The sequence below is a fragment of the Amblyomma maculatum genome, chromosome 6 (assembly GCF_055883805.1).
Source record: "Amblyomma maculatum isolate TAMU_Amacu chromosome 6, ASM5588380v1, whole genome shotgun sequence".
In the NCBI taxonomy this organism is placed as follows: Eukaryota; Metazoa; Arthropoda; class Arachnida; order Ixodida; family Ixodidae; genus Amblyomma; species Amblyomma maculatum.
The window spans coordinates 12,534,408-12,560,506 of NC_139349.1; the positions used below are offsets into that span (position 1 = coordinate 12,534,408).

The 26,099-nt window shown below is 48.8% G+C and overlaps 2 long non-coding RNA genes across 2 annotated transcripts; both read right to left on the reverse strand.

The window, feature by feature from the left end:
- Positions 1–8,711: 8,711 nt before the first annotated feature.
- On the reverse strand, positions 8,712–10,116 carry LOC146185095 (uncharacterized). Its single transcript, XR_014707774.1, has 2 exons — positions 9,849–10,116; positions 8,712–8,850 (listed from the first exon to the last, which is right to left on the reverse strand). It is a non-coding gene; the product is annotated as an uncharacterized LOC146185095 (long non-coding RNA).
- Positions 10,117–10,398: 282 nt separating this feature from the next.
- LOC146185096 (uncharacterized) lies at positions 10,399–16,996 on the reverse strand. The gene is made up of 3 exons (XR_014707949.1): positions 16,444–16,996; positions 10,715–10,835; positions 10,399–10,413 (listed from the first exon to the last, which is right to left on the reverse strand). It is a non-coding gene; the product is annotated as an uncharacterized LOC146185096 (long non-coding RNA).
- Between the last annotated feature and the right edge of the window lie 9,103 nt (positions 16,997–26,099).

Genomic DNA, 26,099 nt, shown 5'->3' on the forward strand with positions numbered 1-26,099 from the left:
TGCAAACGATGGATGATAATACCAATTTCAAACGCTTACGCGCCTTCTAGAAAGCTAGTTTATTTTCTCATTGTTTTTTTTTTTTTTTTTCTCGCTTGGCGGCATATTTTAAAAGTCGAGCGAGAACAGGGGAGTATAGAAAATGAGAACGGGGACACCTTCGTCAACGTGGTCAGTGGCTGGTGGCGTGGACTCAAGATTGATTTCGTTGACGATATACATTGCAGTGGCTCTGAGGATAATGCATGCCACATCATTCTACGTTTCGGTGCAGAATACCAGAGGACCGGCCCAGAAAATCGTTGGCAGTGGCTCAGTTTTCTCATTCGGGCTCGTTCTGCACGACTCGGCGACTTATCTGAAAATGGTTTGACGTTTTAAATGTTATCTTTTTCATTATTTAGGATTTCTAAGTCATGAATACAGGTTTTGATACCGCCCGCACTGTGTGCTCACTCGGCTGTTTAGTTCAGTGCCGTGCCTAACAGTACGACCTAAATGGGTCGTACAGTTGGGCACGACACTGCTAGAACTAAGCTAGAACTTACATGTTTCCGGTTTGGTTTGGTTTGTGGGGTTTAACGTCCCAAAGCAACTCAGGCTATGAGAGAGGCCGAAGTGGAGGACAACGGAAATTTCGACCACCTGGGGTTCTTTAACGTGCACTGACATCGCACAGCACACGGGCGCCTTGCTTTTCGCCCCTATCGAAAAGCGGCCGCCGAGGCCGCGATTCGATCCCGCACTCTTGGGAACAGTAGTCGAGCGCCGTAACCACTGCGCCACCCCGGCGGGAGTTCCTGCTGTTAAATAAGCAGAAATGTTTTGCATTTAGAAGTTTTTAAAACGTTTTCCCTTTCAAATAAAAGCGCATTAATGTAAGTTTTCTTGAAATTTTATCTAAAAATGTTCGTTTCGCAAATACAGTTAGATAAAAAAATGAAACGTGTTAACGACGCTGATAGCACCTAAAATAGTTTAATTGCTGTATTTCTGATGTGTTGTGTTCACTTTTACATGCCATACTTCTATAATCACACAAAACAAAAATCTACAAAATGAGGTCGTTTATTCGGTCTTGTGCACGTTCCAGAAAACAAAAAACCTACTACAGTTACGCTGACTTCATCTGAAATACATGCCTGACTCACTGGCCATTTACAGCCCATGAAATGGGTCTGAGCAATAACTGTAAAGCAAATGATTACTATTGCTATTTTTAATCCGTCTTATATCACCATAGCACAAATATAGGTGCAGACGAGAATTAACAGGTGCGGCTTTCATGGACTCTTTTCTATTTCAGTATACATATACGTTGGTTATTTCGCCTGAATACGTTTTTAGAAATTTCCTTCGGCTCTTTTTTCGTGTTTCCTTCTAAACACAACGTATTCTAATTTATGAGTGTCATGACGCACGCTCCAGGGCCGACTACGACTTAGTGCACTGCCTTAACATAAGAAGGCCTTGTTCACTACCTCGACATTAAGGCGAAGGGCGGAGCATTGCTGTCGTTCGCGCTATAAGGGTAAAATGCAACTCACTAAGCGTGTCACGCTCCTTTTGTGTCGCCATGGTGAAGTGAGATTCGTGGAACAAGTAGCTAGCAAGAAGTAGGCCGCTCTGGATCGGATGTGCTGAGATCCTCGTGCGAGCGTCTTCTTCATAGTGTCACGTAGCCGTTCAGGCCCGTAACCAGAAGGTTGGTTTTAATAGGGGGTTGACCTAGCAAGCACAGAAGAGCAGGTCCAGAGAGCACTGAGTGACAGCAGCAGACTTCAGCTTCTTCTCGAACGCCACGGGGCCACTTCTTCGAGTCCGCGCACGAGACTCTCGATGAGCAGCCGCCTAGCGGATGCTGTTGCACACGCTACATTACCCCCCTCTCTAAAAAAAAAAAAAATAAAAATAAATGTCAACTTGATGAATTCGAAAGCAGAGAGAAAAAAATAAAGCAAGAAACATGCGTTAGGCGGTGCGCTAATTTTCTCGCGAAAAGTACGGCTTCATGCGCACGATATGGACAACTTCGGATTTCTGCTGGCGACGAGTAGAAGAAAAGCCGTCCGGAAGCACTTCGTACGTGACGTCGCTCAGCTGACGGAGCACTTTGTATCTTTGTATGGCCCAAAGTACTGCTTCAAAAGTTTTTCGGATAGCCCCCACGTCGAATCGGAGTCCAGAGCCACACTCTGTCGCCCGGTGCGAAAGTCACTACACGGTGGCGGTGATCGTAACGCTGGGCGTCTCGGCCTAGCTGGTTCCGGATGCGTGTCCTCGCCAGCTGTCGTGCTTCTTCTGCGCGTTGAGTGAACTCCTCGGCGCCAACTTCGAGGTCACGGCCGTCGTGGGGCAACATGGCTTCGAGCATTGTCGAAACTTCGCGGCCATACAACAAGGAGAACGGCGTCATTTGCGTTGTTTCCTGCTGCGCCGTGTTGTACGCAAACGTGACGTACGGGAGGACGTCATCCCAAGACCGCGATGTTCAACATCCACGTACATGGACATCATGTCGGCGAGAGTTTTGTTCAGACGTTCTGTCAAGCCATTAATTTGTGGAGTGTAGGCGGTTGACCTGCGATGGGTAGTGCCGCTTAGCTGCATGACAGATTCCAGTAGCTTGGCAGTGAAAGCAGTGCCTCGGTCCGTTATTATAACTGTCGGGGCGCCGTGCCTCAGGACTATGCGTTCGATGAAAAATTTCGCTGCCTCGATTGCCGTACCACGCTGGAGGGCCTTCGTTTCAGCGTAACGCATGAGGTAATCTGTAGCGACAATTATCCACCTGTTGCCGGAATCAGAAATTGGAAAAGGACCCAACAGATCCATGAAACTTGTTCGAATGGGCATCCTGGCACTTGAACAGGATGCTGTAAACCGGCCGGTTTCACAGGCGGTGTTTTCCTTCGCTGGCAATCATGGCATGTTCTCACGTAATGTCGTACTGCGGCCGCAAGGTTTGGCCAGTAATAACTCTTAATTCGGGCCAGAGTTTGAGCATACCCCAGGTGACCCGCGGTGGGCTCGTCATGACATGCCTGTAAGATTTCTTCGCAAAGAGACTGTGGTACGACAAGGAGGTAATCTCTTCCCGTCGCAGCGAAGTTGATCTTGTATAAGACATTGTTTCGCATGCAGAACGATGAATGCGTTCTGGCGAAGAGACGGGGAACTTCTGTAGTGTGCGCTTCCAGAAAATCGATAAGTGGTGCGAGAGCCGGATCGTTACGTTGCTGCTGCGAAACAGTGAGCGCGTCGACGGCTGCGATAAGGGGAAAGTCTGGTTCTTCGTCTTCCCGCGCAGCCTCGACAGGTGAACGGGACAAGCAGTCAGCGTCGTTGTGCTGACGTCCAGACTTATACACGATGGTCATGTCGAACTTCTAGCTCCATCGTGCAAGGCGTCCGGAGGGGTCTCGCAAGTTCGTTAACCAGCACAGAGAGTGGTGGTCACTCACAACCCGAAAGTGCCGGCCATAAAGATAGGGTCGAAATTTCATCACCGCCCATACAACAGCCAGACATTCTTTTTCTGTGGTGGAATAGTTCGATTCGGCACGGGACAAAGTCCGGCTGGCGTATGCGATAACTCGCTCGGCACCGTCTTGCCACTGGACGAGTACAGCGCCTAGACCCACGTTGCTGGCATCTGTGTGGACCAGAGTCTCGGCATTCGCATCGAAATGGGCAAGCACAGGTGTTGTCTGCAAGCGGTGCCGTAACTCGTCGAATGCCTTTTGCTGTTCGTCCGTCCAGGTGAAGGTGACATCATCCCGGGTGAGACGTGTCAACGGAGCGGCAATGCGTGAAAAGTTTTCAATAAATCTGCGGTAAGAGGCCCAAGAAACGGCGAACTGTCTTCTTGTTACATGGAGTAGGGAATTTGGTGACGGCTGTTGTTTTAGCGGGGTCGGGACGAACTCCTCGATGGCTGACGACGTGGCCCAAGAACAGGAGCTCTTCATAGCCAAAGTGACACTTTTGTGGTTTTAACGTGTGGCCGGCAGATCTGATAGCCCGTAGCACAGCGGAGAGACGTTGGAGATGTTCTTCGAACGTTGGTGAAAACACAACAACGTCGTCCAGGTAGACTAGACACATCTGCCATTTAAGACCAGATAGAACTGCATCCATCATTCGCTGAAATGTCGCTGGAGCGGAGCACAATCCGAAAGGTAGGACTTTGAATTCATAAAGTCCATCGGGTGTGACAAACGCTGTCTTCTCGCGATCACGTTCATCGACTTCGATCTGCCGGTAACCGCTCTGAAGATCAAGCGATGAAAAGTAGCGCGCGTGGCGCAGCAATGCGTGGCAGCGGGTAGATGTCTTTTTTGTGACCTGATTGAGCTTACGGTAGTCCACACAGAACCTTAAACTTCCGTCTTTCTTCTTAACGAGGACAACAGGCGAAGCCCAGGGACTCCTCGATGGCTGTATGACACCGTCATTTAACATCTCGTCGACCTGTTGAGCAATGACTTCGCGTTCCCGCGGTGACACTCAGTAGGGGCTCTGTCGGACTGGTCGGGTGCGGTCGTCGGTTATTATGCGGTGCTTGGTCAAGGGCGTCTGTTTAACCGCGGAGGCGGATGAGAAGCAGTCTTGGAACTGAAAGAGTAGCCCGACGAGTCTTTCCTTCTCTGCCAGTGATAGAGCGGGATTCACATCAGGGTCGAAGTTGGGCGTTTGGCTGGCAGACGTGTTGGTCTCAAGAACAAAGCAGTCGTGGGCAGCTTCTGCGACAACTTCAAAGTAAGCTACCGTGGTGCCTTTAGCGATGCGTTGCCGTTCGTTTCCGAAGTTCGTAATCAGCACGTGAGCTAGGCCATTAGTCAGATGAACTATACCGCGTGCAACACAGACTCCATGATGTAACAGAAGCTCTGTGTTCTGTTCGGCAACACCGGCAGCACAGGACTGGTCGTCGCACCTGACTGTGACGAGAGCAGACGAACGTGGCGGCATGGATACATCCGCGTCAACGATGCTTAAAGGTGCGTGGCGTCGTTCTGTGTCAGCGGTCATTGTTGCAGGCGTCGAAAACGTTACAGTACGGCGAGGAACATTAATAATGGCCCCATGCTCACGTAAAAAGTCCATGCCGAGTATGAGGTCCTTGCAGCAGTGCGGCAGGATACAAAAACGGCTACAAAGGCTGAATCGGCGATGGTTACTCGGGCAGTGCATCGTCCGATCGGCGTCATGAGGTGACCGCCAGCAGTGCGAATTTGCGGCCCCAGCCATTCAGTTTTCACCTTGGAGAGCCGATCTGCGAAATTCTTGCTTATTATTGAAAAGTCTGCTCCGGTGTCTACCAAAGCGGTTGTTGGGTGTCCGCCGACGAGAGCGGAAAGGTCGGCGCTAACAACGTGATCGGCTTGATGTTGATTGGGAGTTTCGGGTTCATGGGGCGGCGGAGGCATCGTAGTCACAGCATCGGGCTGAGTCGTCACGGGAGGGTCTTCGAGACATCGATTCCGTTCGTCAGCAACCTGCCCCCCTGAGGTCGCCGCCTTCAGTTTCCCCGGTGTGGACTTGGCGACCGGCGCCTCGGCACATGATTAAACTCACGGCGGCCGGGTGACGAGTAGCGCACGGGGGAAGACTGTACTGTCGCTCGAAGAGGTTGCCCGGGTTGCCAGATATTCTTCGATTTCTGGAGGGCGTTCGCCGACCCGGGGACGCGGGGAATCACGAGCAAAACCCCGAAGACCGAGTTCACGGTATGGACAACGACGGTACAAGTGGCCTGGTTCTCTGCAGTGGTAGCACAGCGGCCGTTGGCGAGGAGTGCGCCAGACGTCTGCCTTCCGAACTGGTTGCTGCATGACGGGGCTCTGCTGGGATGGCGGCTGGTAGGGAGGCTGGTAGGATAGTGGCTGAGGAGCGGACGGCTGCATGACGAGGCTCTGCTGGGTTGGCGGCTGGTAGGAAGGTTGGTAGAACGGTGACTGCAGAGCGTGCGGCGGCTGTGCTTCGAAACGAAGCTGTTGCGCAGGAGGCACTGCAGGCCGACGAAGAGCCGCTGCGTAGTTCATAGAACGTGGCTGCAACAGTGACTCAGGCGGTGAAAATGTCTGACGGATTTCTTCACGCACGGCTTCGGTGACAGCCGCGGCAGTCGGGTTAGGCGATCCAAGATTGAACTTGAGGAGCTCCTCGCGAACTATCTCGCGGATCAGCTCACGCAGAGAGTGATCTTCAGTGGACCCAGGGTTGACGACAGGCAGACTCCGTGCGCCGGTATCGTTGCTGCAGGGCTCGCTCAATGAGGGTAGCTTCATTGATGAAGTCCGCGACGGTTTGGGGTGGACTGCGAACCAGACCAGCGAAAAGGGGTTCTTTTACGCCCTGCATCAGGTGGCGCAACTTCGCTGATTCTGTCATGTCGGGATCAGCCCGTCGGCAGAGACGGGTCATGTCCTCAGCGAACATGGCCACGCTCTCGTTAGGTAGTTGCACACGAGCGTCTAGGAGGCGACGTGCGCGATCACGGCGGTCATGGCTGGCAAAAGTGTCCCGCAGCTGCTGGCGAAAGGAATCCCAGCTTTGAAGACTGGCTTCCCTATTCTCATACCACGTTTTTGCGCAGTCTTCAAAGGCGAAATATACATTGCGCAGCTTCTGAGCAGGGCTCCACTGATTGAATTGCGCCACTCGCTCGAACTGTTCGATCCAGTCGTCGACATCTTCCACGGTAGCGCCATGGAAACTGGGGGGCGTACGAGGCTGCAGCTGAAGCAGCAACTGATGCTGACTTGCCTGTGCCATCACAGAAGTCTCCTCACCTCCACCAGTGTCACGTAGCCGTTCAGGCCCGTAACCAGAAGGTTGGTTTTAATAGGGGGTTGACCTAGTAAGCACAGAAGAGCAGGTCCAGAGAGCACTGAGTGACAGCAGCAGACGTCAGCTTCTTCTCGAACGCCACGGGGCCACTTCTTCGAGTCCGCGCACGAGACTCTCGATGAGCAGCAGCCTAGCGGCTGCTGTTGCACACGCTACAATAGCTTGATCATTGTTTTAACGGACTCTGTAGCCGTTACAAATGGAGCTCAGACTTATTTGAACGTGACCATAATCCCACTGCGACTGGCGTGTATTGAACGAGCCCACGCATATACCGGCTCAAGGCACGGGATACAAGAAAGCCATGAAAGCCAAATTACAAGTACACATAGCAAACAAGCCAGTACATAGCCAATTAATAAAATCTAAACGAGAACAAAAATTCACTATATAACAAGTTCCGTGCTTTAACAGTGTTTGCCAGCGAGCTGAAGGTTCCACAATTCGTACCATTGGCTAAAACTTGTTCCTAGTAAAGAAAGTACAAGAGGTAATTTTTAACCAATTATTATTGAAAAACATATTAGGTTATCAGAAAGCTAACCGCACGAAAAGTAAACAGTACAATATAAAATTCGAATAATTACAGGGCCGCTAAACAGTAATTATTCAATGAGAATGCGTTAGAATCAGGTCTCCACTTTGCTTTCATTGTTTTTTATTTTGCTGAATCATTCGTAGCTATCTTCATTTTTTCTGAATTATTCTTAGTCGTTTTCAATTTCACTAAATCATTCGTAGTCATATCGCAGTTGAAAACAACGACAGAACTGAGTCAAAAATATGATGGAATATTCTGTGGTGGACTTCGTAACGTTAGACTTTTCTGTTTTTCTTAGTCATCATCATCAACCTGATTATACCCACTGCAGGGCGGGATTATACCCACTGCAGGGCGGGATTTCTCCACTTAACCCGGTTCTGTGTTAGCTGCATCCACTTGACACCTGCGAACTTCTTAATCTCATCCGCCCACCTAACTTTCTGCCGCCCCCTGCTACGCTTTCCTTCCCTTGGAATCCAGTTTGTTACCCTCAGCGACCATCGGTTATCCTCTCTTCGCACTAAATGGCCTGCCATGTCCATTTCTTCTTAATTTCTACTAGAATGTCGGTATACCTTGAGTTATTTCTCTGACCCACTCTGCACTCTTTCTATCTCTTAATGTTACCCCTACCATTTTTCGTTCCATAGCCCTCTGGGTTGTCCTCAACTTAAGTAGAACTCTCTCGGTTAGCCTCCACGTTTCAGCCCCATAAGTGAGTACAGGCAAGATGCAACTGTTGTATACTTTCCTCTTGAGCGATACCGGTAAGCTGCTAGTCATAATCTGCGAGTGCTTGCCAAATGCGCTCCATCCCAATCTTATTCTTCTTATTTCCTTTTCATGGTCCGGATCTGCGGTTACTACCTGTCCTAAGTAGATATATTCGCCTACTACTTCCAGTATTTCGCTACTTAATGTAAACTGCTGTTCCTTCCCGAGGCTGTTGAACATTACCTTAGTCTTCTGCATATTGATTTTCAAGCCTACCTTTCTACTTTTCCTGTACTTTCCTGTAGTTCTTTTGACTGTAGTACTTTTTGTAGTGTGTTGTTCTGTAGTACTTTTCAGCTGTAACAACACAAAATTCTGGTTGTCAGCAATAGGATGGAGTAGTACTCTTTATGTTGTAACGTCAAACTTTTTCATGGTATGTAGTACATTTTTGTAGTTCTGTAGTACTTTTCTGGTGTGTGTAGTTCGGTATATAGTAATTCTCTGTTGTAAGATTAATACACAAATTTCTGTTCTCACAACAAATTTGTGGTTAAAAACCGCGCAGAATTTTTGTTGTAGCAACAAAAAGAATCTCTTGTAGTTTCTTCCTGCTGGTATTTTTATTTCTGGGTTCTTCACTTGGAAGCTGCCTTCTGGCATCGTTTTTCCTTTCTTCCAGAAAGAGATAAGGGCTCTTCTCCCTCTCCGGTTCTTCTCCCTCTCCGTTTGTTAACCTGTGAAGGTTGACAAGTGGACAAGGGACATCACACTGGACGCCGGCCTTTCTTCGCTATCGGTCTCTAACGGCTAACGAGCTAAAGTGCAATTTACTACAATGATCGATAAATTCACATTACGTGCAAGAAGGCTGCATGCCTTTAAAGGGTAAGGAAATGATTAAAAGTGATTTAGCGCCTGCTGAAATTTTCGTGAACCCACTCGTTCTTTTCTCGTATTTTTTTTTTTTTTCACAGCTGGATTTTTTTACATCTGGAGATCTTTTAGGGGCCTCGTGAAGAGGGAGAGAATGATACAACTTCAGCTATAGACTCACTACGCCGAACCACAAGCACTACATGTAGCTGCGAAGGAGCTTTCTACTGAAGTTATCTCCGCACTGCATCGCCCAATTTTATGGCCAATATAACTTCTTCCTTGGCAAGTTGGTGCATATTCTGCATTATAGAGTAGAGCGTGACACACACACACACACACACACACACACACACACACACACACACACACACACACACACACACACACACACACACACACACACACACACACACACACACACACACACACACACACACACACACACACACACACACACACACACACACACACACACACACACACACACACACACACACACACACACACACACACACACACACACACACACACACACACACACACACACACACACACACACACACACACACACACACACACACACACACACACACACACACACACACACACACACACACACACACACACACACACACACACACACACACACACACACACACACACACACACACACACACACACACACACACACACACACGCACACGCCCCCCCCCCCACATACACACACACAGACAGATAGACAAACTAACGACACAGCACTGCATAATTCTGTTTCCTAACATGAGTTTTCCATTGCTGAGTATCCAGAAGGTATATAGCTGACAGCTAAAATGATAACGAATATGCAGTCACCCACCTTGATCACGTAACCACAGATGCCATACTTTTGTTGATATCGGGTGAACACGACAGTGCTCCCACTTCCTTGGTCACAAGAGCATCACGTTATTCCTGGGTGGCGATGTCATCCAACCTTCTTTTCTGACATCCTACACTTTGGCTATGTCGATTTAATTAAGCCCATGGTAGCTTTTCGTTATGGCGAAGAACCTAAAAGCACTGAATTTGTAATCAGCCACAACGAGTAATCGTTCGTTGCGCCGCGATTCACGATAAAGTGCAATTTCCCGTTGAGCCGCAATATTTGTGAGCGCTATTTGAGCACACACTTGAAAAAAGTTCCGTTTCGGTACCGAGGGACGCAAGCAGCCTGATATCAATAGTGTGACCACTCTCCAATTGAGATCTCGAGTTATGGGAACTCAAGAATGATACAATCCAAAAAGATAGCGAAACCTCAATCGGGAACTTGTCGTCGTGGCTTATCTTATGTCCAACTGGAAAGTGGTCGCAACGCCTCAACTCTGAAGCCAAGATACTAAAGGGCGAAGCGGTCAGTTGCTACCTTATTTCAACGTCGACTGAAAAAGCAGTGAACAGAAGTAGTTATCAGCAGCATGTAGATCGCAGGGTTAGGGACGGCAGAACATTCCCTGTCTGAATACAACAGCAGCTCTTTCTAACTGCATCTTATGCACCATACGCGGAACATAATTTGAGAGTACGTTATCTCTTCTGTGTTTCTTGGCATGCAGCTGTGCCTTTTGCAACATTGAAAAGATAGCTGTGTAGCACCGAGATATTCGCAATGCGACGCTGACGCCGTCGACAATTCCCACACTCCAACTTGCTGGTCAGCGCGAACGTCGTGCAATGACTTGCCTGTCGCATCTGTGTGAAGAACCCGTAGCTGTCGATCTGCATGCTCCGGTCCGCAGCGTCCATGTCCGCCAGGCCAGCTCGAATGCCACCATTGCACAGGTACAACGCCAACAGCCATGTCCTGCAGGGTAAGAAGAAGCAACAGCGGCACCTAATAGCCTCTTCTTGGCACAGATTTCATGACCGGGCAGGTCATCAGCAGCGCGAAAGAATGGCTTTAAGTAGCTTTTAACGCGATAGAGTGAAAGGTCCCATTCGGCAAAAACTTAGCCGTCGGCGTTGCGAGCGAAACATCCTGGGCATTACTATGGCAGGTGGTAGTGGGCAGGTGACATGGTCATGCACTGACTGCTGATTGGGCTGTGTGATACCCCATGATATGAACAAGTCGACAGGCGCTGCCAGCTCTGGCTTCGCCTTTGAGATGCGCAAATAAGGTTAGATCGGTATCCAGCCCTCAACGATCATTAGATCCCGACTTAGACACGTTCCCCTAGGCTGCACAAGCACGTCCGCACAGTGCGGTTAAAGACTGATTGTATATCTATGTCAGGTGGCCTTTCATACCATATACTAGATTACGACTTTATGCTACTGAGTATATGTGATGGATAATAGAGGACATATACACGAACGAGGATTTGCAAAGGGAGCCGGAAAATGGAACCCCTCACCACTTTTCCGTCATGCCATTATGGGTGTACCAGTGTCCCCCCTCCCCCTCCACCCCTTTTTTTATCGGTCAGCCTTGAAAAATAAATAAAATTCAACATTTTTGACAATTAAGTAACTTCCTTCTAACGGAAGAAAAGCGGTTCAATGCAGATTACAGGCTTTAGGACATATACAGGGTCTTCCAGCGTATATCTAGCACTGTCACTGCTTTCAAAGCGTCCCTGCGTCCGACCCGGCTACGCAATGAGGCGTCAGGTCATGCCACGACCGGTCTCGAGGGAGAGCGCGCGCTCGCAGAAGCGCGCTCTCCCTCGAGACCGGCCGTGGTCATGCGAAGCACCATCTCCTGGCCCCATTGTGCTTGTATCCCTTTGCTTCAATATGCGCCTGTGTAGGACGTAATGTTGGTAAGGGACACTGAAGACAACTATAATCCCAGTCGATCTTACCGTCCAGGGTAGATGTAAGCAGGAAATCAACTGAAGGAAAAGCGTGTCCCGCTCAGAGGCGTCTCACTCCTGCTTCAATACGAGTCTCCTTGAAGGTATATTTGAAATGTCCAAGTGAAATAGCTCACGCTGACGTCCCAAAGCGACTCAGGCTATGAGAGACGCGGTAGTACAAGGCTCCGAAAATTTCCACCACCTGGGGTTCTTTAACATGCGCTGACATCGCACAGCACAAGGGCCTCCCTCTTCGCCTCCCTCGAAATGCGACGGCTCGGTGGAATTGCACGGACCCATAGATAAAGCTGCCGATCGCCCTAACCACTAAGCCATCGCAGAGGGGCCAGTGCGGAGTGAAGGAAAGCGCAAGAAAAAAGATATAACGAGTTGGCTCACGGAACTTAGTTTAGTTCCCCATTCGTGTTCGGTTCTCTTCGCACCCACAACGGGTGCCAAAACACTTCTGCGCAAAATCGATTCCCTGGCTATTTCCGGATGTGTAGGGATGGGTTATTCTTCCCGCCATTTGATTCAAGCTCGCAATGCATTTGCATAAAAGGACTGGTCCGACCGGTTCGAGGTGAATGCAGCTGTATTGCTGCCTCCGGGATCCTCGCACAAACAAAAAATTACAAGATTGCGCCAAAGTATGCTGAAGAGCGGAAATGCGAAAACCTTTCTATTTTTTCTCAAACCTACAAAATTAGGCTATCACTATCATCATCGTCATCACTATCACTGTTAACTGTCGCGATCACCAATATATATATATATATATATATATATATATATATATATATATATATATATATATATATATAGTGAAGAGGAAGAAGCTGGAAGAAGTACACGAGGAACATTCTAGGCAGTGGCATCGTGATCGCTGCGCGTGTTGGACCTGACGGTGTTCGCTGTCGCTGTGCTCGCCGCTGATCTGCCCAGTCCCGCTGATCAAGTCCTGCTGATCTGATCAATAAACCCCCATCTTACAATATATATATTGTAACACTCTTGTCTCTGTGTAACACAACCTTTCTGATCCCAAGATATGGTGCACACGAAACAGACGGCACTTCCACTCCCTTCTTCTTCGTCCAACTACCCCCGAGTTCCTCATTTTCATTTATCACATGGACTAACATTTACCCCCCTTTCGCAAACGAAGCCTTCGGGCGAGTCAGGTGTTGTCATGAGAGTGGCATTTCTTCAAACGGGCAACATGTGTAATCTCAGTTTTTGCCGAACGTTGTCGTCCACTGGCCGTAAGGCGTGCAATCCGGTAGTTAAGTTCGCAGAGTTTCTAAGATCACGTATGGTCCAGTGTAGCGAGCCAGCATTTTCTGGTGTAAGCCGCGCTTTCTAATTGTTTTCCGAAGCCAGACTCGGTCACCGGTGAAATAGATGATCTGGCGATGGTGGTCGTCATAGCTAGCTTTCGATCTCTCTTGTGTTGCCATATAGTCCTCAGTCGGGCTATCGCCGCGCTTCTTCGGCCAAGAAAAGGGTTTCGGCTAAGCACGGGTCGTCTTCAGTGGAAAATGGGAGGGGGGTGTCGAGGGTGTGTCGAGGGGAGCGGGCGTACAGGTCGAAGGCGTATGTGATGAACGGAAGAACACAGTCCCAGTTTTTATGGTCCGATGCGACGTACATTGAAAGCATATTTGTGAGAGTTCTGTTCGTGCGTTCAGTTAAACCATTTGTCTGAGGGTGATAAGAGGTCGAATGTCTGAAATCAGATGCACATAAACGGAGAAGTTCTTCAATTACATCGGCAGTAAACTGGCGACCTCTGTCACTAATTACAACTCTCGGGGGGCCATGTTGCAAGATCACTGAATGCAGCATAAACAGGGAAACTCGGTACTATATAGAACGTACACTGGATTCGCAATGCAGCAAAGACGTACCTCTAACCAATGAAGAGAACAGAGGAGATTCAAAGGGGAAGGGTCGAGAAGGAGCGGTCTAACGCGCTTGCGAAACTAACCCGCTTCTACTGGCGACGTTGCCTCATAACTGCCTGCTACCCTCCCCTCTCCACTTCATTTCCCCCAAAATTTAGCCTGAATGCATTGCGGCAGCTGCGTGGTGCTTACCATCTTGGTAGGTATTTCATACCTATAGCTATTTCGCAGTACCGACTCTCTTCTCTAAGGTAAAATGAAATTGGCCATTGCCCTTTTCTCAGCTCACTATAGTTAACAACGCCAGTTTCTATGGTTAGAAAAGCCCGAACTAAAAAAAAGAAAAAAGAAAATGATTACTGTTCATTGGTACTGACTTTATTGCAATTTTATTATTTGCAATAACGTTTGATAAAAGTAGTTCTGCGCCAGATAACTCGCAAGAATATCCTACTATAAATACTTCAAACGTGATAACAACTCAAAAGATGGGTATCAAAGGAAAGACAATACAGGTATCGATTTCAGCCAGAGTTCATGACGAAACCACCAAAGATGTATACTTCGTCTCACAAAATGTTTTTAGTACTGCGAAAGGCCGGGGCGCCATGGACCAAGAGCACTTCGACACTTGCGCGCGAGCGAGGCGAACGCGTCCCCCCCCCCCCCCCCCCCCCTTTTTTTTTTGTACTTTGTAAATAACGTACAAAGCTCCCCTTGTACTTTCTTGCTATAGCTCTCCTCTGCACTTCCCCTCGCTATCCTCTCCCCATCATTTTGCTTTCCCGCCGGCTGCAGCTTGGGCGCTTCAGATTTTAGATAGCAGTTGAAGCGGCCGGCAGCACTCTTTTCCTTCCTTTTGTTTGAATAACCACTACCCACACCACCTATAATAGTCAGTTGTGCTCCCACTGTCGCCCTTGCAGATTCGAGCGGTGCGTCGGAGCACAATTACCTATTACAGTGCGCATTTGAATGGGCCAGGGAGCCCCTGCCTTTCGCAGTGGTGTAAATCTCTTGTGAGTCAAAGTATAGTATACAAGGGCCACATAAATATCTTCCATCATATCGCACCTTTCCATTTTTGGTATCCACTTGAGCTATCGTGAACGTATGTCGACGATGTATCATCAACTCGCTCAAGCTTCCATTCTATCCAGAACAGTGAACAACAACAAAACGAGGTGGTACTTTTCATTTACGTTACGCACATTCGGTCATGGCCGAATCGAGCGGCGGCGGTGTGCGTCGCCGCTCAAGTTCAGCCGTGGTAAGGCAAGCTAGCACACCGCAGTCCTGCTATCTGCTTTAGTCAAGCTAAGAACAGGTGAACGCTTCCCCCTGCGCACGGCGGGGAGAAGAATGGGGCTTTGAAAACCCACCCTCCAACAAAAGAAAGCTTCTCTACAAAGCAAAGGTTGGGTCGCTCGGCCAACTGGGGGCAAGGCCAGTAGGCACTTTCTCAGTCTGAATCAGTGGCGTAGCCTGGTGGCAGAATTTGAACTAATACCAAGATGGCCACTGTGGGACCCCTGCCTTAACCCGAATGCTCGACATCGCGTGGCTGGATGAGCGTTTTTGCGGCTGAAGATAATCGGAGCGCAGTTTGAAATAGCTTGTCATTTGCCGTCGAAGCGAGCGCTGCCTTGATGAACCTGTGTCTCGCACGCCTTTTGACTTTAAGCTATGCCTCAAAGATACCACTTTAAAAAAAAAAAAATTGGAAAAACAGAGCAAAGGCGGGTTAATGGTTTGTGCATTCTTGGATGGCGAATAAATATGCCGGTTAGAGTAGTTCGGCCTCTTGAGGCCAATATATTTGGTTTCTGAGTTTTGAGGCCGAACTTAAAAGGCGCTCGAGCAGTCGCACGTCCTATCGAGTTGTCGAGATAAGAATGCAAAATGTTTTCTGTGAGCTTGTGTTTGACTTTAGCCACGAGCGAAAGGCGGCGACACGGGCCTATCACGAAAGAGAAGTCATATCAAACTGCTGTTCAGCTACCGTCAGTCGCCGCAAACACACCGAGGCAATTGTACGATGCCATAACAATATTGCCTCAGCACCAGCAGCCAACGCTTTGCGGCCTGGCCTCAGTCCAGGCCATGCTGTCGAGCATTCGGGCTAAGCATGCTGACGGCTGTACATGCATTGTTACGGGCTTTCAGGAGATATTTTCGCTATTGCCTCGCCGCGGTGGTGCAGTGGTAAACGCCCGACTACTAGCCGGAGTATCCGGGTTCGAACCCAACTTCTGGCGGCTGCATTTCGGTGGAGGTGAAACGGAGTGGCGTCCGTGTGCGGTGCAATGTCAGTGCCCGTTATTCTTTCGGTGGTAGAAATTTCCGCAGTCCTCTACTACGGCGTCTCTCAGAGCCTTACTTGCTTTGGGACGTTAAACCCTAAAAGCCAACCATATTTTCGCTATTCTTCACGGTCGCCACATCTGCTTGATCCTTTTCAGCCGCTTGTGTGAAACGAGTGCAGGTCACGATAAGCCACTATAAAAGGAAAGCCGCACTCGTATCGACACATGGTCTTGTTTACTGGAACACGTGACAGGGTAATTGAATTCATTATTTCGACCCCTGTGGCGCAAAGTATGAATTTGTTCGGTTACGTGCGGCTAAAGAAGCGGAATTCTGAGCCGAATAAACGGCCAAACAATTGCGAACCAAAAAAAAAAAAAAAAAGCGCTGCGCTCACCCGAGGCCACCGATGCAGACGAGCTGCATCTTGACAAGCGTGCCATAACGCTTCCGGTACTCTTCATTGACGTCCACGAAGCGCCGTGCGCCGCAGCGGTTGTACATGCGCAACACGATGAACACGAGACCAGACAGTACCGCCACCACGGAGAACACGCTAAGCAGGAGGCTCAGCGCGTACACCGCCGGCTGATGGGAGTGTAACTGCGTGTACACAAAGTGCGGTAATTCCAGAGACTGGAGGGCCTTTAAGGTAAATGCATTGCGAAGTCGCAGATCGAAAATATGCAGTGGGGCTAAAGAGAATCCTTGTATCGAATTTTTTGTTCCGAGAGCTACAATGAGCTATAGTCAGCAGCACATTTCGCCGTGTAAGACAGGCCACTAGTGCGCATACGCAGAAACCGGAGAGAAGCAACAGGCTGGTTGGTAGATAAGTTTCTTCATGACACCAGGCTTGTTGCGGACTCTTCCGCCAGGTGGACGGTGAGTCCTGGATCACAGGGACCGCGCTTCGCAGCTGGGTATCCCAGGCTTATCTACTTGTTATATTTTGTCCCGTACCTTGGGATTGTGGGCACTGCCAAATTATATGGTCGAGGGTGCCTCTCGCCCCACAGTGTTTGCACTGATCGTTGTCCCTGGCAGCGCGTGAAACACCCAGACCGGCTTCATGATGGTATTAGTTTGTAGCCGCCTCCACGCGATAGCTTCTCTTTATTTAGGCTAACATCTGGCGAGGGTACCAGTCTACGTCCCAATCTATAATGGTTGTTGATTTACCCGTCATTTTGCAGACACTCGTCGTATGCCCAGTGTGCGGCGGGGGGCTCGACGGCTACTTTTCGATATAGTTTGTAAGATTCGGTGACCTCATTGTATGAAGGGCTCCTTTTCGGTGGAAACAAAGTTTCATTCATTCATTCACACTTGCACTCCAAGCTTGACATGCGAAAATAAGCTTGCTACATGAACATCCATTGGATACCGCGTGTACGAGAGTAAATTGGAAGCGTCTGCTTACCAGGTTTATGTACGCCATGGCTGACTTCCGTTCGAATGTAGCATGCAGATCTTTGTAGAAGCCTGTGTGTCAGCAATATAAGGAAAAAAGTGCAGTGATGGTACAATGAAAAAAAAAAAAAAAAGAACATGAACAACAGAAGGCGGATCCGTAACTATAGACTGACGCCCACAAGTCCACCAATCCGCGACTGCATTTTCCTTGTTAGACGATAGTGCACGCGGGAAGGTGAAAGCGGTCAGCATGTAATCCTCATCCATTGCTCCTTGCAGCGTATACCACGCAAATGAACTTAGTTTTCTAAATGTGTGTTTAATGTGCGTTGAGGGCATTTTAAAGTAATTTTATATCGTTCCTTCGCAAAAAACTTTCTGGTATGGCAACATTTGCGTATACTGTCGTCACAAATACAATACACGTAGTCTGCTGCACGCTGTTTGCTGCGTTCGTGTGGTGGCTGTTATAGATGATGGGTTTATTTATTTTTATTTTTGAAAAATAAAAATTTATTTTTATTTCTACCTCTTGCGGCGTCCTTTCCAAGATTTAGTTTTCTAAGCGCATAACAATTGTGCTAATGCAGGCAACGGTGCGCAAACTGAGAAGGTAATGCGCAGAGAGCGCCAAAGATTGGAAAAAGCTGCAGATGCCTTCCTCCGCTCCGTCTCAGACTATAGTCACGTGTGGCGCAAGTGGGAGATTAGGGCGCCACTCCAACACAATCTAGCTGCGTGCTTGCGTTGATGCGAATCAGCTCAGAAGCATAGCTGGAGACGAAGCATCGCGGCCACGCTTTATACGATCCTCAACACTAAATATCGGGCTGCAGCACGCAGAAAGATTATGCATTCTGCAGCGGATGCGCAGGTATTGTGTTGCGAATGTTTCGGAGCTTTTTCACAGGTCCTATATGCAAACTGCCACACGGCCATCATTGGCGCATTAATCGCAGTTCATGCTGAGCGCCACTGTACATATTACACACCTATATATAAACACGGAGGCGACAGTGCGAAACATGACCCAATAAACACGCATTAAAAAACAACAGCCCACGCAAGGTGATGAATGCGAATTTTGGCAACAGACCGGTCGCTGAGTAAGGTTGGGGAGGCGGCGATCGGTGGAACGGTGTAGTGGCCAGCCCGCAAGGGGCGAACTGGCACGATGAATTTCGCGTGCAAGTCACGCCGGCATTCGACTGCAGTTCTGGCCAATCAGCGTGGCGCGCGTTGTCATGACACCACTCGATTCTGATCAGCCATCTTGACGCGCTGCTAACCGCCGCCCCAACGACAACGAAGTCGCATGATAATTTGCATAAACTTGGAGTTAACAATTGTCGCAAAAATAGTTTTACACTGCAGAGACACCCTCGGCTCCAACGGAAGTCATAGCAACGTGGTAAATGTTCGCAAGTGAGCCTGCGTACTAACTGGGCGTAGGCTTGAGGGCGATTGCGTGCACCAGGGACTTGGCGGCGCCGTTCCAGGCCGCCATGACGCCCGTGCGAATGACGAGAGCCGTGGCATTGCGTCGCCGCCGCCGCCGTCGGTTATGTGCCATCAGCTGAACGAGGTCACCTGCTCGCGGCGAGAAAGGAAAATAGTAGTGTCGCCCACTCTGGTCGCGCCAAGTGGACACTGTGGACAAACTAAGGTTGGCCTGAATTCGTTGATTGCGGCGTTCTAGCGGCGCAAACGGCAGATTGTCTGCAGAACGCGGAGCTTTAATGACAAGACGTACCTTCTGTCCACTTTCCGGATTCAATCACGCAATCATTGGCGCCTCTACCCTCTGCCCCATCGCTCGACCTTGGTTAACAACAGTGATTTCCCGCTTGCTATTCGTCGCTATCGTCGCCTTCCACCGTCTTCCCTCCGCCTCTTTCCCTTCTGCTGAATTAAGAGTTCCGTCTACGCCGAGGCTTCACACGTTGCTGTGAACGCAGCACACTTTTTTGTGATAATGGGCATACTAATGCGAATGCCCTAAAAAAATGGCTGCCGCCACTGCTAACCCCTATTGTGAACAGACCACGGTGCGCCAAGACATTTTGGTGGCCTGGGTCCTTGAGGCTAGGCGACACCATTATTCACTTCTAAATAATATTTAGAGAATCATTTTTTTCTTGGTGTCACGATGCCAACAATTCAGTACAAAATACAGATGAATGACAAAAGGGAGGACACATGGACGTTCACCAGAGCTACTAGCTGCCGTTTACCCATTATGTGTACAGAACACATGAGAAGGGAAAGGCGACCATGTGCGGAGAGAATACTGAAAAGGCACTGAAATCAATCAACAGGTTATTGAAACAAAAAATACAAGAATCTAAAAACTAGCACTCAGCAGCAGGCTGTCAAACGGAATTTTTTATATTTTTTTTCGGGTTCGGTTCGGGTTCGGTTCAGGGGACACATTCCGTTCCGGTTCAACTCGGTTCAACCCTGCTCGAAAAGTTCAAACGGGTTCATAAAAAAAGACAAAAACAAAGAAAGCTTCTGCTGTATTTTTTACTTTACTTTTTAACACTAAGGTTTTTTTTCTTTTCTGTTCCAGTATATAATAAAAGCTATATAATAAAACCGACATTAATACAAAGACAAGCTTTATACAAACCGCCCGAATATCCTTGCGTAACCTATAGGGGTCGTATATGTCTGACTCGGGATCCAATCCCGAGTTCGATTCCCATCTCGCCTTCCTAGTTGACATCTTACAAACAGCGCCGACAACACGGACGCCGGGTTTTCCGCTGTACTATATTCTATAGGTACTACAGCTGTACGGTCCTATCAGCTGGCCAAAGGCTGAGCGCGACTGTCCTTGTCCACCGCCACTCCGAACCTCCTTTGCCACTTTCCGTCTTTCACATTTCCATCTTTCACAATTGCCCTTCTCACTTACAAGCCGCGTCCCCTTTCTTAATCCTTTCATTCTCGCTCTCCTGCGGTGTGTAATCCTGTGCTCTGGCTACCTTCTCTCAAGGTAGTCACCCTAGCCCTGTTTACATGGACTCCACAGTGGAGGGTCGAGTTAGGCAGTTGAGTAAACTCGACTCTACCGAGTGTACATGAATCCAACCCGACGAGCGCAGAACCGGGTCTAGACGAGCGGCGATTACGGCGGCCGGTACCTGGCAGACGGCACCTGATTCCGTTTTTTTTTCTTTCGCGCATCTCTAGGATTTTCCGTACTGTTCTCTCCCACTGTGCCCCGACTCGACCTGACAGCGTTTACATGCTTCCTGCAGTGGGAAAAAGTCCAGTCAACCCACCCCCTGCCCGAGAGTTGACTGGACTCAACCCACCCCCTTTTCGACCCGATCCGACAGGGTTTACATGAACCCGGTAACCGGTTCTCGACCCGATAACTAAACTCAATCCGCTTCTTTCGGGTTCATGTAAACGCCGCTTTGGTTGTACAGATTTCAGTAAAATGTTTATAATAAGTGACCGACGACTAGAGCAAGAGGGAAAATGACTATCTTCACTGGCACACAACCAACTAAAGCTCTCATGCGCTGAAAGAAAATAAAAAAAAAATCGATAATGTTTCCTTCTGTGCTTTTCAGGTACACAAAATTTCATATAAATTTCAGTCTATAGCGAAGCATCTACTACTACATGCACAATAATGTTTCGTCCGGCTCCCACTAAAGGGCTATGAAATCAGATCAAGGTCGAACAAAGCACACACCCTAACACTAAAGATGTATAAACCATATGTGTCACTATATCCAGCAAAGCATGCAGACGCTTTTACATTTCGCGTTTTTATGGAGGTGAAACGCAAAGGAAAAGGTGTTTTGTGGCCCGAAAAGCGCTGACAAAAGTCCCCTTCATGACTTCTTCCAAGTATATTAATTTTGTTATGTGCTCAGTACATGCTGCCACCTTCTTTTATTTGCCAGCGTAGACGGAAGAAAGAGGACATTGTTCGAGGGAATTGTTGAATTTATCTGGGTTCGATGACAAGAGATGATATACTTTAATCCAGAAAATGCTCTCTCGACGCTGACTTGTGTAATGGCAAAGCAAGCGCTGCTGTAGCTAGTGAATACAGTCCTGGGCGTCGCAACTTCTCCCATAATTTCATAACACTCAAGTCTGTTTATTCTGGGCATCTTTTCAAAAGCATAGAACAGGCTCTGTACTTCTTCAATTGTAAGAGAACTGCTTCTGTCTCCGAGTCTTTGCAGGCAGTCTTCTTCTCTTTAAACGCGTCCAGCTCATCCTCAGTTTGTAAGCTCTTAGGGGAAGATTGTGCTGCCGCCATCACCGCCGGCGATCCTACGAAGCCGCTTCCACGTGGAGACCAAACGGTTTTGCTCAGCACTTTGCCTCGCTGGTCAACGTAATATGATATCGATGATATTACAGTGCAGTTCACCGAGTGCATAATTACTGCCATTCCCTCTTCAATTGTTTTTTTTTGTTTTTTGCTTAGGGCCTAGTCGCAAGTTCCATCGGTCCGCTTGACCTCGTCCCTGTCCCTTCCCTGCTTTTCAAGGTTTTTGTCCTGACACTATAACACTTGGCAGACGCAGCGTAACCCCACAGGGGTCCGTGCTGTCTCCCTTTCTCTTTAACTTGTCACTCTTACCACTCCCAGACAATCTCAACCGTATACCAAATCTGTCCCATACGTTATACGCCGATGATATAACACTCTGGGTGTCATCCGGTAATGACGGAGAAATTGAAAAAACTTTACAACTAGCTGTGGACACTGTCGTAGAGAGTGCGTAGAGAGTGCGGGCCTCTCCTGCTCCCCCACAAAATCTGAACTTCTTCTCAAGCGTGGAAAACCAGGCGCTGGGGGTTATCCCCAAATCCGGGTGTACGCTAGGGGACAACCTATACCAGAGGTATCTTCTATACGGGTTCTTGGAATTAACATCCAGAACAACGGCCGAAACACAGAGTCCCTCAATCGCCTCAAGGGCACTGTCTCTCAGACAGTGCGCCTTATACGCCGAATCGCCAACCGATACTCGGGCATGAAAGAAACAGATCTCCTCCGTCTGGTCCAGGCATTCGTTAGTAGAATTACTTACACACTACCCTACCTTAAACTTAGCGCAGCAGAAACACAACGTGTCGATTCCCTAATCAGACAGGCGTAAAAGTCCGCACTCGGCCTCCCCATAAATACCCCAACGGAGCGCTTCAACGCGCTGGGAGTACACAACACTCTCAGTGAGCTAGTAGAGGCCCACCTCACTTCTCAGTACGAACGGCTAACCCACACACCGTCAGGACGCTTTATTCTTAACACCCTCTCAATTGGTTACCCCGCAGCAAGGCAGGGCAAAACATCCCTGCCTAAGAACCTGCGAGCCCAATTGAAGATTCCACCTCTCCCGAAGAATATGCACCCTGAATTTCATTCAGGCAGGCGAGTACAGAGAGCCAAAAACCTACACAAGCAATACCACTCCAAACAAGACACTGTCTATGTCGATGCAGCCGAACATGCGGACCGCAGTTCCTTCACGATTGTGGCTGTAAATTTCCAAGGTCAACTGCTCACTGCCGGCTCGGTCGTTACAAATGACCCGGAGGAAGCGGAGGAAGCGGCAATCGCCCTTGCGGTAAGCTCGACCTCAGCCCTACATATTATTAGCGACTCAAAAACCGCAATAATTGGAACTACAGCAAAGGCAGAATATCCTCTCTATCACTAAAATTGCTGCTTGCCTCTCAGACGACAAACCGTCCCATTCAGCTGATCTGGACACCAGCACATTCCTGCCTTCCGGGAAATGAGGCTGCCCACAATTTCGCCCGAGGACTCGTCAGCCGGGCAGTGGGACAACCCCTCATGAGATCGGCGAGAGACCGTATGGCCTCATATCAAGAAATTACCCAATACTTTCGACAAACACGTAGTTTATACCCTCCGGGACACAAATTGCTCTCGAAGGCGCAGGAGGTCACCTGGCGAAAATTAGACACATTCCTTCCCAAATCCTGTCACCTACGCCCATGCATATCCTGCATTATACACCCCATATTGTAAATTATGCCAACAGAGGGCCAACCTAGACCACATACTGTGGGCCTGTCCACGAGATAGCCCTCCGCGGGATCTGCAGCTCTCCACATGCGTGCAGTGGGAGGCCGCTATGCTCAGCTCTGACCCGCAAATCCAACTCCGGGCCATCCAGCGTGCAACCCAGGTCGCCAGAGCCCAAGGACTCCTGGCCACCTAGAGCGGTAGCCCCTTCTGCCTGACTTCTTCCTCGTCAAATAAATGTTTATCCTCCTCCTCCTCCTGTCCTGACCTCCCTCGTCACCGCGCAACCCGTAGAACAGGTTATTCATTAGTTACATTTTCTCTCAATAATTCGCTTTATAGTGTCGAAACACAGTAATGCACTTGTAGCTTTCAGTGCCACCTTTCCAGATTGTCTTAGATATTCGCATCAGTGATGGCAGATAAAGATATGAAATGAATTCTTTTTTTTGACACCGTAGTTGTACGGGCCGAAACGATAGCAAACCAAATAGGGCTTGTGAATTATTACTCCTACTAGTAATTTCACTCAGTTCCTTGCTCCATAGTCTTCACATCTGAACATCGGACCTACACTCCTGGCACAGTTTAACTTGCCAAGGGAAATAAAACATCGCTAGGGACAAAAGAAAGAGAATACAAAAGAGGAAATCGAGTTATGGAATCATCTTTGAGCTAAGTTAAGATAAAGTACGAGAACAGACCGGTAAATAATTACTGCCCAAAGCGGTCTTCCCACCATCAGCGTCGGCTTATCATTCTGAGGACTTGGTCAACCAAATTTTTGGTTGACCACCGGAGGAGCGACGCATTGTCGCTCCTCCGGTGGGGCGACAAAGCGTCGAGGTCCATAGTAATACCGACGGTCAGCGTTGTAATAGAAGCGGGGGGTGGGGAAAGTACGGCTAAGGCAATACCGCGAAGTGTGGCCGGCTCGACAGCAAATGAAGCAGATTGGCCTGTCGTCTGAGGTGCGCCACTCTGCAGGGTTGTGACCAAGGTAGCGACATGGGGAGGCTGTGCTGGTAGTTGTAGCAGCCACTAAAGGAACAGGGTGCGATGGTGGCGGGGGCGGCACGGAGCTAGAGGAGAGGCCAAGAGGACAACGGCCTGTATCATGGCAACGGTATCGGGCAGCGGAGACGAGAGTGGTGCAGGAGTTAGGGCCTCAAATTCTCTGCGGATGATCCGAGTCGCGGTCGTGGGTTGGGAGGGTTGGTGCAAAGGGGGCAGGATTGTAGAATGAGGTAGCCGACGTATTCGGAAGACGCTCAAAGCGATGTTCGAGACGTCTTTGTTTAGCCTGCTCGAATTTTCGGCAGACTTGGAGCACCGAGTCGACGGTAGAGCAATTCATGCAGAATAGGATGTGGAACGCATCATCCGCGATACCCTTGAGGATATGCCCTACCTTGTCACTTTCCGGCATGGAGGTGTTAATCTTGCGACCAACGCAAGCACATCCTGAATGTAGGCGAGGTAGGACTCCGTGGGGGATTGAACACGAGAAGAAAGTTCCGTTTTTGCAGCCAGAGCGCGTCCAATTGGTTTCCCGAACATGTCCTTAAGCTTGCGCTTGCAGGGATCCCAGGTAACGAGCTTTTGTTCGTGGTTTTGAAACCATGTTCGAGCTGTTCCCGCCAAATAAAAGATGATGTTAGCGAGCATGATGGTGTCGTCCCAGTGGTTGTTCCGGCTGCAGCGCTCATACTCATCAAGCCAACCCCGCACCTCCACCAAGATGATACGTGGCAAGGTTAGTCCACGAAGGTTAGTCCAGGCTGGCACAGCACATAAAACACAGAAACACAGCAGCGTCGACCTTATTCTAGCATCAATCATTGCTACCACTTTGTCTTCTTCTGTGTCACTGTTGCTGATCGTTGTGATCTTCAACTTCCAGCGATGCAAGGCATATATATCACAATATGGTGAGCCTCTAACAGAAGCCTAGCCTTATTAATACCCTGCTTGCCCAGAATTATCTTCTCAAAGCTTTCCCTACACATGCTGTCACACGAAACAAGGTGCCGCAGGAAATATACATTAGTGTCATTATTTCGCTAACATTTGCCGGTTTCTCGTCCGTTTCTCCGTCGCTCAGGTTCAAGATGGCGGCAAAGTCACGTGGTCGTAGCTACAGCACTGCAGATTTCTTACCTACAATGTTACCACCCACACAATGGTGTCCTTAGTGTTCCCGGAGACTGTGATGGGGTTCGATTGATTAGATTGGACGAGACACTGATGAAGCGAGCCTGTTAAGCCGACATGTTTTTATTCCATAGTGGCCAACAGAGTGGTGACATTCGGCTAGATGCCGATTACAAACACTACAGTGTTCACCACCTGATCCACCATGTGTGACGTCATTTGTTTCTTCGTCTTATTCGTTTTGACAGTATTTCCGCTATTTGTCGTCAGATGACGCTGCTCAGAGGACCACCGGAAAGCAACTTTGATTTTAAAGCAGGAGGAAAGCAACCTTGGTTTTTATCTCTCGTATAAGCTAGGTGGAACGGACATCTTCCAGGATTAATCTGCGCGGACGATATTGTTCTATTAGCCAATAGCCAGGAAGATTTACAAGCGTTGGTTAATAT